The 12,953-nt window shown below is 33.3% G+C and overlaps 1 long non-coding RNA gene across 4 annotated transcripts in view; it reads right to left on the bottom strand.

Moving 5' to 3' along the window:
* The window catches only part of LOC147029232 (uncharacterized), an 82,105-nt gene that overhangs the window by 32,628 nt on the left and 36,524 nt on the right, over positions 1–12,953 (bottom strand). For 2 of the 4 annotated variants that reach the window (XR_015056858.1, XR_015056860.1), the window contains exon 4: positions 12,769–12,817. The exons of the other annotated variants lie outside the window; for them this stretch is intronic. This is a non-coding gene — a long non-coding RNA (uncharacterized LOC147029232). The remainder of the gene's footprint in view (positions 1–12,768; positions 12,818–12,953) is intronic. 4 annotated transcript variants of the gene reach the window in all.

Here is a 12,953-nt window from a genome sequence, read left to right as displayed (position 1 = left end):
AATTGTGTTTCCTTTTGTGCTGATAATGCCTCTGTCATGGTGGGCAAGCACAAAGGAGTCGCTGCTTATATCCACAAACAAAATCCAGAGTGCTACATCATGGGATGCCCTTGCCATATGATGCACAATACGGCCAAGAAGGCGGCTCAGGCCTTACCCATTGAATTAGATGACTTTCTCATCGATATTTACTACTACTTGGACAAAAGTAGTAAACGCGTCAAAGGAGTGAAAGCACTGCAAGAACTCTGTGATGCCCCGACACACAAGATTCTGAAGCATGTCGCAACAAGGTGGCTGTCCCTTGGTCAGTGCCTAGACAGGCTGATTGAACAGTGGGAGCCACTTCGCCTCTTCTTCAAAGAAGAAGTACGAAGAAAAATGCAACCAACTGTAGCCAAGACTCTAACAACGAGCAAGAAGGACGGCACTGTATCTACTGCCAGTACTGGCACTGCAGGATCAAGCACTAGTGGAGCAGCATTCACCACTACCACTGCAGTATCTGCTGCGAAGAAGACAGCAGGGACAGCACCAAAACCAATGCTGAGAGCAGGTAGCATCACCGGCCCTTCATCACGTTCATCTACAAAGCAGATCCCTTCAGAGTCGAGAAAGACTGTGATAGTCCCATCTACAGGCAAAGAAGGACCCAAGTTAAGTTCTGCTTTTGCCAAATCACTTGATAGAAGCTCAGCAAAACCTTCGAATCAGAGGTCTTCTTCCTTGGCTGCACCTACCTCAAGCTCTCTCCTCAAACGTAAAATTGGATCTGGTACTACGAGTCTGACCTCTTCTGCTGGCAGTAAACGCAAGTGTGATCGCCCTGCGGCTAAGTGTACTACGAGTTCTACAACTAAAAGCGCATCTTCCTCAAACACTGTGCAGGAATCTAGAGAAAAACGTGTCAACAGGATGTTCTTGTCTCCACAAACAAAACTCTATTGTTTCTTCCTTCGATATGCTAACAAGCTTTTTGAGAAGGGGAATCTTCTGCTCCAAAGAGACGAACCCTGTATTCATCTCCTGCACGGAGAATTGAATGGTCTTCTGAAAGATATCTTCGTACGGTTTTTGAAACCATCGGTGTCATCGGTTGCTCTGGTAAATGTACCCTTCTCTGACAGAAATCATCAGAAGAATGATGAGGACCTCATGATTGGGAACGATGCCAAACTGTATATAAGGGAACAAAGGAGTCTCAAGAAATCCACCTTCACTCTGAGTGAGTCAGACATCCAAGGTTTCTTCAGTGCAGTTCGCTCATATTATGTGAAAGCCTGCAATTACATCTTCAAAACCTGGCCGCTAGATGATGAATTAGCCAAGCATGCTCAGGTGCTGGATGGTAAGCTACACCAAGAAGTGGGGTTTGACAGTGTGGAGTTTTTCATCAAGAAATTCCCCTGTCTGTTCAGTGGCGGTGATAGTGACATAGACAGTCTTGAGAGTGAATTCGCTCACTACCAGGCAGACGCCTCCATAGCTACAATTGCTACTGAGACAGTGAGAGTGGATGAGCAGTGGCATCGGATTTCACAGCTCACAGATCCCTGCACTGGTGCCAAGAAGTATCCTAATTTGAGCAAAGTGATGAATGGAATCTTGGTCATTCCTCATTCGAACGCATCATGTGAGCGGGCACTCAGTCTTGTACGAAAGAATCATACTGAATTTCGTCCCAATTTGAGTGTCAAAACCCTGGAAGCTCTCTTAATTGAAAAACTAGCTCATAGCACCCCTTGCTACCAGAGAGAATACAGCAAAGACATAATCAGAAGGGCTAAAAGAGCCACACAGCTGTCACTCAGCAAAGCTGCCATGGAAAAAGCAAGCAGCAGTAGTACCAGCCAGTAAGGTAAGAAAAATATTGCTTCTTTTGTGCTTTTTGTTAATCTTTGATTGTCCCCTAACTTACTAATATTAACATACACGTAACATTAAAAAGTGCACAATTTTCCCCTTTTTTTGTTCAAAAAGTGGGAATTCTTAACATGTTAAATGCTCCAAAATAGGGCTCAGAGGGCACTAGAGAGCGTCTAGAACCCCTGAGCTTCCAGGGCCCTAAGGCGGGCCCTGGACCCCCCGCAAGGGTCGAGCGCTCCGCGCTCGAGATGTGCGCTTCGCGCACATTATTTGGTGTCGGTTGAAAATCCTCCCTAATTCTGATTTCCAAAAGTTGGCATCTCTGCAATACCCATGAGAGTATCAATTATCCCATCTCCTCTAAATTGATGTCCAACACCCCTTTGTCTCTTAGGTTTATAGTATCCTCTACCAAGATACATACCTTCACCCTTGTAGTACGGGGAAAGGAACATCCCATCCCCTGTAATTATTTTATATTTTCCCAACTCGTGCTTCCTCACAATAACCATCGTATTTATTTATTGAAAAACTTCACGTAGGTGAATTCTGATGGATATAACTTCTCCATTAAAAGAAATCACACGATTATCTTGGTCGGTTATCCTAAAATTTACTCTGTGTATGGTTTTTCCTGACACAGGTAGATAAACCAAATTTTTAGGCTCCATATTGAATTTATAACCAATTGGGGTTGAGTATGCGCTGAATGAAAATATTGTATTTGTTTTTAATCCATCATTATAAGCACCATCAATCAAATCACAGTGAATTAACACCGAATTTATTCCTGAGGATATTTGAATGACATTATCACTGTAAAACGTCCCATTAGTTTCAATCTTTTTTGAGGAGAAACCTAATAACTCTCTAAATGAATTATCAATTGTGAAATCAACCTTGTAGTTATTTTTAACTTTAATCGTTGATTTTGAAGTATGTTTTTGAATGTTTATAATAATATTTTTTGGTTCATCACCCTGTTCTTTCATAAGACGAGCAATTTCGGAAGATATTTGAGAAATCTCGTATGCTCCGGGTGAGACTGTTATCGTTTTGTATCCACTTCCCGGATTATAACTAAACTTGTCATTTTTCTCGGTTATATTAAATAAGGTATTATAAGTCTCCATGGACAATAAAGATGCCTCATATTCTTTTGTTGTGTCAAGTTGTAGTGGGTATGGGAATGAAGATGTGTGGTCGCTTGTTGTGAAATTAAAACTCAGGATTGTGCTTCTCATCTTATTTAATATGAGATAAAATGTCTTTATATTGAGATTTATTAATTATTTTCATGTTCATCAACTGGTCTAAAATGGCTGATGCTTCATTAAAACAATTGTTATTTCCAGCCTTCTTACTGCCGAACAACAATAACAGTCTATTAACTAATTGCGATGGGTCATTTGGAAGAAAACTAATACCTGAACCAAGGATACTTAAAGCCTGAATAATGTGTTTCTCCTTCTCATTCTTCCTACTTTTACCAGAAAGAATAACCTTATAATTTAGAGTGTTCAGCAAATCAATATATACTCTATCATCATTATTTTCCATATCCAATGGTTTATCAATATACTTTGATTCATCCCTCACAGTTGAACCTTGTCTTCCATCTTTTGTGAGAAGAAACATTAATCTCGGAGTTAGTTTAACAGGGGGTTGAGCAGAACTTAAGAACCTTAATTCATCATTAAATATCAATACCTTTTCTTGAACAAGAAGAAATATTGCTGGTTGTTCTGTTGGAATGAGTCCTGCTTTGGTTTTTGAATCCGATGAATATTCATTGTTTTGAACAGCATTCACAATATAATCAGGGGGTTGATTAATCTCTTCCAGTTGTTGAAATAAACCTTCATCATCATATTCTAATTCTCCTAAATGCTCTAATTCTTCCTCCGTCATTTGACTGAAATCTTTTAACATTTGAAGCTTTCTAGGAGTATATTCTACTGTGGGAACTGTGGAAACATCTTTCATTTTTTCTTGGGAAGTTTTTAAAAGTGGTTTAAAAAATTTCTCTTGTTTTTTTTCAAATGCTTCTTCGCCCGTTAGTTTCTGTCTGCGTTTCTTCTTTATGTCTTCCTGTTGTTTTACAACTTTTGAAACCAACTCTTGATGTTCCTTAAATCTTCTTGCTCTTTCTTTTGTATCCATTTATTTATTGTAAAATATCATTTAATGAATTGTAAAGATCAACAGGGAAATTTTCCTTTTCTTCATCATTCAAGTAGATGTGTTCAAATAAATCCTTTTCTTTAAATATTTCATCAAATTCTTTATTAACATTAATGCGAGTTGTAATTTCTTCTTCACTAATCCTTGCATCTCTGCTTTTCATACGTTTGTGTTGAGTTTCTTCATCAACATCAAAACCGAATGATAAAATCGTCACTCCGCTCAGATATTTAATAATTTGTCTCGTTCCTTCTGGATTAGTTTCTAATATCCCAACACCACCAGATTTTAGTTTCTTTAACTCACTCTTACAATGTGAATATTTTGTTGTACCAAGAGAAACCTCCTCAAATATTTGTCCTTCATTCCTCAATCGCATATGTTCCTCCACTGAAATATAGTGATAATCTACACCTTTTACTTCTCCAGGTCTTATTGCTCTAGTTGTTGTTGATACAATGCGTATCACGGGGTGTTTTTTAAGTAAATTTACAATATTCTCATTTGTACTACACAAGAACCTTGATTTATGAAAGTTTTTTCCAGAAGCAGATTTACCCACAAGATTTATAATAATAGTTGTCATTTATATATGTAATTGTTTATAAAACAAAAAATATATCCCTTAATATCTCATCTTGTTTCACAACAATATATTTATATTTTTCAGTCGTGTGCTTCATATAATCCTCAAATTTCTTTTTACTACATAATGTAGAACAATTATCTCTCCAAAAATTATTGATATCTATTGAATTTAACTAGAATAAAATAAAAGTATTAGCATTGTTTCTGATGGAACGACGAGGAAGTTGAAAGTACGATTGACTAAGATAAATACAATTACAAGAAGAATGTCTCCCTCTTGTGTAGTAGCTGTCCATTACCGTTTGGTTTCTCTCATTAACACAATCATCAAAGATAACGAGGTTCTTTTTTGATTTATCCAAATCTTGGGGAGACGGTATATCATCCGTATTATCACTAAGAATACAAGTTATAAGATTTGATTTCTTTTTACATCTCTGTGTATCACAAAATAGTTGAATTATATCTTCAATGTTATAATCATTTAGGTTTTTTTGACGTTTAAATAAACCTATTATATCTTCTTTTTGAAGACCAGCATTAAAACCTTGTGAGAGTAGTTGATACTCTGGTTGAAAACTTCGACTTTGTGAAAATTATTAAATTATCATAATCTAAAAAGTTGGGAGTGAGGAGCATTTTTAAAAGTAAGCAGGTTTTTCCACATCCACTTGAACCAACTATGAGACATCTTAATGAATTTGGGAGATTTTTATGGTTGTTAAATTTTATCTTATTTTCCCAAATAGGTAAAAAATCATTCATTTATATATTTGAAAAACAGGTTATTTAATTTATTATTGGCTTTTTTAGAAACTCTATATTTTATCCTAAGTTCAGGTTTAATTTCAAGATAATCCATTATTTTATTTATACAATATCTTGTGTTGATATTTCCCTGAAAATTACATCCATGAATAATATACAACAACAATCCTTTGAACATTTCTCTTATACGTTCAGTTTCTTCCCTTGTAAGGAAAGGTGTGTTATCATCCTCATACTTTACATTCATTTCTCTAATCAATCTTGTAAAGTAATTCATTTTTGGTGTAAATCTAAAAGAATTATTTTCCTTTTTATATTTTTTATTATCATTAATTAGAAGATAATCACAGAATATACATTGTTTATAGGCTTTTGACTCTGTGTTTAATCCCGTCTTTCACACGCAGGACAATTCTCAAATTTGTCATATGGAGAATCAGGAAAGTCTAGCATATTTATAAAGTAAAACTTTACTTAAACTGAAATTCATCTATACTTTCAGTTGTATATTACCATCGATATCGATATACTTTTTTTCATTATCAGATTCAACGACAACATTTTTTATATTAAAGGTAATTTTAAAATTATCGTTAACTACTATTGAACGAAATGTCATTTCACCTGATATATTAACATCCTTTATTTCATCAAGATTTACATCTTTAGGGTTGTTGAAAAAAATACAAATTTCTCCTTGCATATTACAGATGGTCTTATCTTTTCTTTCTAAAGCTTCATCCATAAGGTTTTTGTTCTTTGATACTTTTTCTTGTTTCATTGCTTTTTCTAGTTTTGAATATATTACTAGAAGGAGAGGAGAAACTTTTGTTAGAGATACTTTAATTGATGTTCTACCAGGTATACTAAAAGCCCTTCCACTGAAGGAAATTGAAGAACTCATATTATTTACCATAATAGTTTTTATCCAATAGTTGTTATATTTATCTTTGTTCAATTTTACATCCTTGACATATTTCTCAGTATCTTTAACAGATGAAGAGATTGATTGAAACTTGTCTTTTGTGTCTTGAAACATTGTATTTATTAAGTGAAAAAGTTGGAGGATAAAATGGTTTTAAGCACAGATTCACCTGTAAAACAAACGAAATTTTCATCAAGAAAATTTTAGTTTAAGCAAAGTTTTATTCTATAAATATGGTGAATACAACGTACTGCGATGTTTGTAATCACGAATATAAACATTATAGAAAACACCTCCGAACCAACAAACACACATTTAATCTATTTCATCAAATATCTCCTCTTGAGTTGGAAAGAAAACATTGTGATATCTGTTCAAAGGATGTTTTGAAGAGTAGTTATAATCAACATCTTCAATCACAAAAACACAAGAAAAATGAGTTTAAAGTAAAGGGAGACTATTATATTGAAAACACTGATGGGGCATTTAAAGGGCATATAAAAATAAGGATTTTTCAATTTGGAGAACCCGGTCCATCATCAATAGCTGAATCAATTGAAATAGTGAAACCCGATGTTGAAAAATTTATTAAAAAGACATTAAAAGAAATGAAAACTTTAAAGTTTTATATGGGAGTGAAAATGAATATGAAAAGACAAGATGAAGAACAAACTCCTTATATGAGAACAGATCTTCATTTTATAACATCATTTCAAGATTTTTTGAATAGTGGGGTTTATGAAGAACTATCAAGACAAGAGGAGGATGTTGATAATACAGTGGTAGGAAGTGGATTCAATATTAAAAAAATCATCTTTTTAGATATACACATTCTAAAATCAAACCCTCTTAAAGCTTCTTCTTATATTGAATTACCAAAAGAAATAAAACTAAAGAAGGCAGTTGTTAATATTAAGAACAATGATAATAAATGTTTTCTCTGGTCTGTTCTTGCTCACTTACATCCACCAAAATGTAATTCAGAAAGAGTAAAACAATATATGAAATATGAGAATACCTTGGACATTAAAGATTTTAAATTCCCAATGCCATTAACAGATATTCCTAAATTTGAGAAAAAGAATAATCTTTCTATTAATGTATATGGATTAACGGATACAAACAAAGTTCAAATATTAAAAATTTCAAACAACTATAAAAATGAAGAAACACACATTGACCTTTTGTATTTTAGTGTTGGAAAGAATTCACATTACACATACATCAATAATTTATCAAGATTAATCTCTTCTCAGGTATTCAGAACAGCAAACAAAATATATCCTTGTAAGCGATGTCTTAATTCATTTCATACAAAAGAACGATTAGAACAACATTCAAAATATTGTAGTAATCATAAATCAGCTGTAATTACAATGCCTAAACCTGGTGAAAAGATTTATTTTGAAGATTATAATAAATCTATCATGCACCCATTTGTGATATACGCTGATTTTGAATGTATCCTTAAAAAGATAAATACTGCTTCTCCTAATCCAAAAGAACCATATACAAATAAATATCAAAAACATATTCCTTGTGGTTTCTGTTATTATATCAAATCATCTGTTGGAGAAAAGTATAACAAACTTGAACATTATCGTGGAAAAAATGCTTCACAAGAGTTTGTAAAACGATTAGAAAAGGATTGTATAAGACTCACTAAATTAATGAAAGAAACAAATGAACCGATGAAATTAACCAAAGAACAAAAATTAGAATTTAGAATGAACAATATCTGCTATATTTGTGAGGGGGAAATTAAGGAGTCTAAAGTTAGAGACCATTGTCATCTTACTGGTAAATATAGAGGTCCCGCTCATTCCTGTTGTAATCTTAATTATAAATTACCTTCTTTTATTCCAGTCTTTCTTCACAACAGCGCCAACTATGATACACATCTATTTATAAATGAACTTTCAAAAACACCAGGGAATATTTCTGCTATAACAAACACAAGTCAAAAGTATATTTCATTTTCAAAAATGATATTCACAAAACCTTTAACTCGTATTAGGTTTTTAGATTCTTACAAGTTTATGGGAACACCACTGGCCTACCTCGCATCAAATCTAAGCTCCATGGACTCTTTTCCAAATCTTAATTCATTCTTTCCAAAAGAGGAAATTCTCACTAAAGAGGAAATTCAGATTAAAGAGAGAATTCAAAGTAAAGAGGAAACTGTAATTAATGAAGAAATTCTAACTGAAGATGAAATTCTAATTATAAAGAAAATTCGAACTAAAGAGGAAATTCAGATTAAAGATGAAATTCTGATTAAAGAAGGAATTCTTACGAGAGAGGAAATTCAAACAAGGAATGAAATTCAAAGTAAAGAGAAAATTCTTACAAGTAAGGGAATTTATCCTTATGATTATATGGATTCATTTATGAGATTTAAAGAAACACAACTTCCTTCAAAAGAAAGTTTCTATAATAACCTTTATGAAGAAGAGATAAGTGATAAGGAATATAAACACGCACAAGAAATATGGAAAATATTTAAGATAAAGAACCTTGGAGAATATCATGATTTATATCTAAAAACAGATGTTTTATTGTTAGCTGATGTGTTTGAGGCTTTTAGATCACTCTGTCATAATAAAAATTGTTATGGATTAGATCCTGCCCACTATTTCACAGCTCCTGGTTTAGCTTGGAGTGCAATGTTGAAAATGACAAAACAAGATATAGATTTAATCAGTGATGTGGATATGCTTTTGATGATTGAGAAGTCCAAGAGAGGTGGAATATCACAAGTATGTTCAAAAAGATATGCTAAAGCAAATAATAAATATCTTCCAAATTATGATAGTGAAAAAGATAGTAATTATTTGATGTATTTTGATGCTAATAATTTGTATGGATGGGCAATGTCTCAATCTCTGCCTTATGGTAAATTAGAGTGGGTGGAAGAAAAGGATTATGAAAAGGCTTTGATGAATATTGTTATTTCTTCTCAAGAGGAATTGAATGACGAAGAAGAAGGTTATTATTTTGAAGTTGATTTGAGGTACCCGAGTGATCTTCATAATAAGCATAAAGATCTTCCTTTTGCATGTGAGAAAGAAACTCCAAAGAAAGAATGGTTAAGTGATTATCATAAAAGTTTTAATATTAAAGGTAAATCAACAGAAAAGTTATTAACAACATTCTATGATAAAGAGGGATATGTTTTGCATCAGAGAAGCTTAAAACAGTTTTTGAGAGAAGGATTGAGAGTAGCTAAAATTCATAGAGTTTTAAAATTTAAACAAAGTCCTTGGGTGAAAAAGTATATTCAATTCAATACAGATATGAGAGCAAATACAAAAGTAAAATTTGAAGGGGACTTTTATAAATTAATGAATAATGCTGTATTTGGAAAGACTATGGAAAATGTTAGAAACAGGCAAAACATTAGATTCGCAACATCTTGGAAAGAAGCTTGAGATTGATAAATAAACCAAGTTTTGAGAGAGAAGAGGTTTTTTCAGAGAACTTTTCTGCAATTCATATGAAAAAGGAAAGTATTGTAATGGATAAACCAATTTATATTGGAACAGCAGTTCTTGATTTATCAAAGATATTGATGTATGATTATTTGTATAATGACTTAAAGAAAGAGTATGGTGAAAATGTTTCATTGTTGTATATGGATACTGATAGTTTTATCCTAGATATAAAAACTGATGATGTTTATGAAGATATGAAGAAAAATATTGGAGTATATGATACAAGTAATTTCAGCAAGAAGAGTGAGTTATTTTCCAAAAAGAATGAAAAGGTTATTGGTAAGTTTAAGGATGAGTTGGGTGGAAAAGTAATGAGTGAGTTTATTGGATTGAGAGCAAAGGCATATGCTTATAAGTATGGTGAACAGATTGATAAGAGATTAAAGGGAATAAAGAAATATGTAATAAAGAAATCAATAACTTTTAGAAATTATTATAATTGTTTGATGAATAAGAAAGAAGAATATAGGAAAATGAATACAATAAGAAGTTATAAACATAACATATATAGTGAAGAAGTAAATAAAAAGGCATTAGGAGCCTTTGATGATAAGAGATTTATTTTAGATAATGGAATAGATTGTGTTCCATATGGATATTGTATGATAGAGTGTATAAAATAGATTATGTTTTAACGATGGGAAGATGGGTTAGGGTTTTTAAGGGCTACACTTGTGGTTTTTCACAATATATAAATGGTTAAACCAAGTATTAATCAAACTAAAGAGTGGAGAAAATCTCAGTCTTGGTATATAAATGGAAAACATAATGAATGTGAAAAATATCAAATAAGTCTTATTGAAAAAATAACTAAAACAAAGGTAAATAAAACAAATAAGCGAATTAATTTAAAAACTAGTAAGTTAGAGGATGTAAAGAAAAAAATGAATATCCTTGAATGGACTGAAAACTTTGATGGTTATCAATTGAACAATGAAAAAACAATTTACTATAATCTCAAAATGATATGTGGCTCAGGAGGTGGTCAGATGAGAGCATTAAGAGAAGTTTATCATTTCGTAATGGCACAAATGGGGTATCTTAAAAAATATAAAGATTCAAATGTTTTGTTTGTCAATATTTTAGATGGGGATTATTGTGCAAAGAAAATTAAACTATTGAAGGAATTTGAGAATGAACAAATCTTTATAGGTTCAATGAGTGAGCTGTTCAACCCCCAGGTGTTCAATTCAATGAGGTTCAACCTCCAGGTTAAAAGGGGAGACAAATAAATATACCTTGGGATAAAAAGGGGGGTTTATTTTTAGGGAAAAAAATATGAATCGCTGAAAATCCCCCATTCATTTACATGGGGAAAAGTGAGCCAGAATCAGTATTCTTACCCTACTTATATTTTTTTATTCTGACCGATTTAACATTCATTTCACATGGTCATGCTTTTTTACTCCACATAATTCTGGTTTATCGTTTGTTTGTCTTTCTACAAATTGTGGAGGCATTTTACTTGAATTACAGTCAGGCCAGTACTAATCAGTGAGAGCAATACAGTTACAGTACATGGTACAATTCATAATACCATTTAATTGATTTCATAATTGCTGTTGGTCTCGCCACTCTTCCAGTCATTCTGCATTCTGGTTATGTAAATACCATGCTGCTTTCCCTCATAACTTGATTTTGCCTTGCAGTTAACTTATGATTCCTAATATGTAATGTTGACCAAATCTGTCGATCAATTTAATAACACAGACCCTCTTTCAATATCATGTAAGTACTTCAACTTAATATATATCTTGATTCAATTCTCAGCAACTTTTCCCTATCCTCAATTAACACATCAACAAGGTCCATAGCTACAGTGATTGACAATATATTAATCAATAAATACAAGTTATTAATAACCTTACTGTGATATAACCAATCATTACTCTGTCACTTGAGGACCCCAATACATTTAAATTAGGACCATGAGACTTGTATGATAAAAGGTTTCTCAATTTGTAATATCAAAACAAGTTTTTTTTTTAAGTTATTTTCAAATGAGCTGAGTCTGAAAGTTCCCCATGTTTATGTATTTGACAATCGACCCGGTAAAAAGGTGTGTGAAAATCACTCTTCTGATTAATATCACATGCATACATTATCACGTGTATCACTTGTTCATCACGACAACACAGTTCAAAGCACATTGGTGTGCTGTTGCTCAGTGTGTGCAAAACACACCGGTGTGCTCGGTTATTATAATTCACAAAATAGATTCCCAAAATAATTCAAAGCTCGGTTGCACATTCTTACATTAATTCACAGGAGTAATTAAACAAGAGTAGCTTGACTATTATTTTAGTCACAGGGTGATTCTTTTGGAAGTCTTTCTCGGGCTCTCAGCTCTGCACCCTCCCATCGTGACATCGAGTTGCCGAGCTGCAGACCACACTTTGGCTGCAGAGCATCCATTTGTGATCAAAAGCTTGACAACATGGTTACAAAATTTCTCCAAACAGTTTAAACAATACCAAATGCTAACGTTGTTTAATTAATATCTTGGAAAAATAATGTGTAACCAATCTCTCTCATCACGATTCAGAATTCCATCAACATTTTAAATATCTGGCCTTGTCCATCTTGTCCATTTCTCTCTCACCAAAACAGCAACATGCTGCAATCTATCCAACTCACATACACTAGCCATCTCATCATGTCCTCTGACCTTTTAAATACAAATCCATTTCTTTATCAAAACAAATAAATACAGTTTAATCCTCTGTTTTTAAACGGGTGTTCAAAAATTGTCAAATCATTTGTCAAAGTTGAGTAGCATTTAATTTTCAGCTCAAAACACTCTGTCCATACATGTAGCTATCTTGGTAAAACCTTCCCAATCTTTATCACTGTTGTGGGGGAAGCATGGGAGATTTAAACTGCTATTAGCATCATGACGTGATACCCGCTGTTAGCTCCCAACTGGTAAAACTCCACCCGTACCTCTGCAGCCTCATGCTGAAGTGAGCTGAACTCTCCCTCTGTCTGCTCCCTGATGACAACAAAGTCCAAGTTAGGGTGATGTGTTGCACTGCCAAGCAGAGACTTGCAGCGAACCACATTCGCAAAATAGTCCATCTGACGACGCCACAGTTCCATCTCATACGAATTCAACTCCCCTTTGACCT

This window comes from Eptatretus burgeri, chromosome 4 (assembly GCF_056783735.1).
Source record: "Eptatretus burgeri isolate ZD-2024b chromosome 4, Ebu_testis_v1, whole genome shotgun sequence".
Taxonomy (NCBI): domain Eukaryota; kingdom Metazoa; phylum Chordata; class Myxini; order Myxiniformes; family Myxinidae; genus Eptatretus; species Eptatretus burgeri.
The sequence above is the reverse complement of the archived record's forward strand: the minus strand, read 5'-3'. Positions and strand labels throughout refer to the sequence as shown.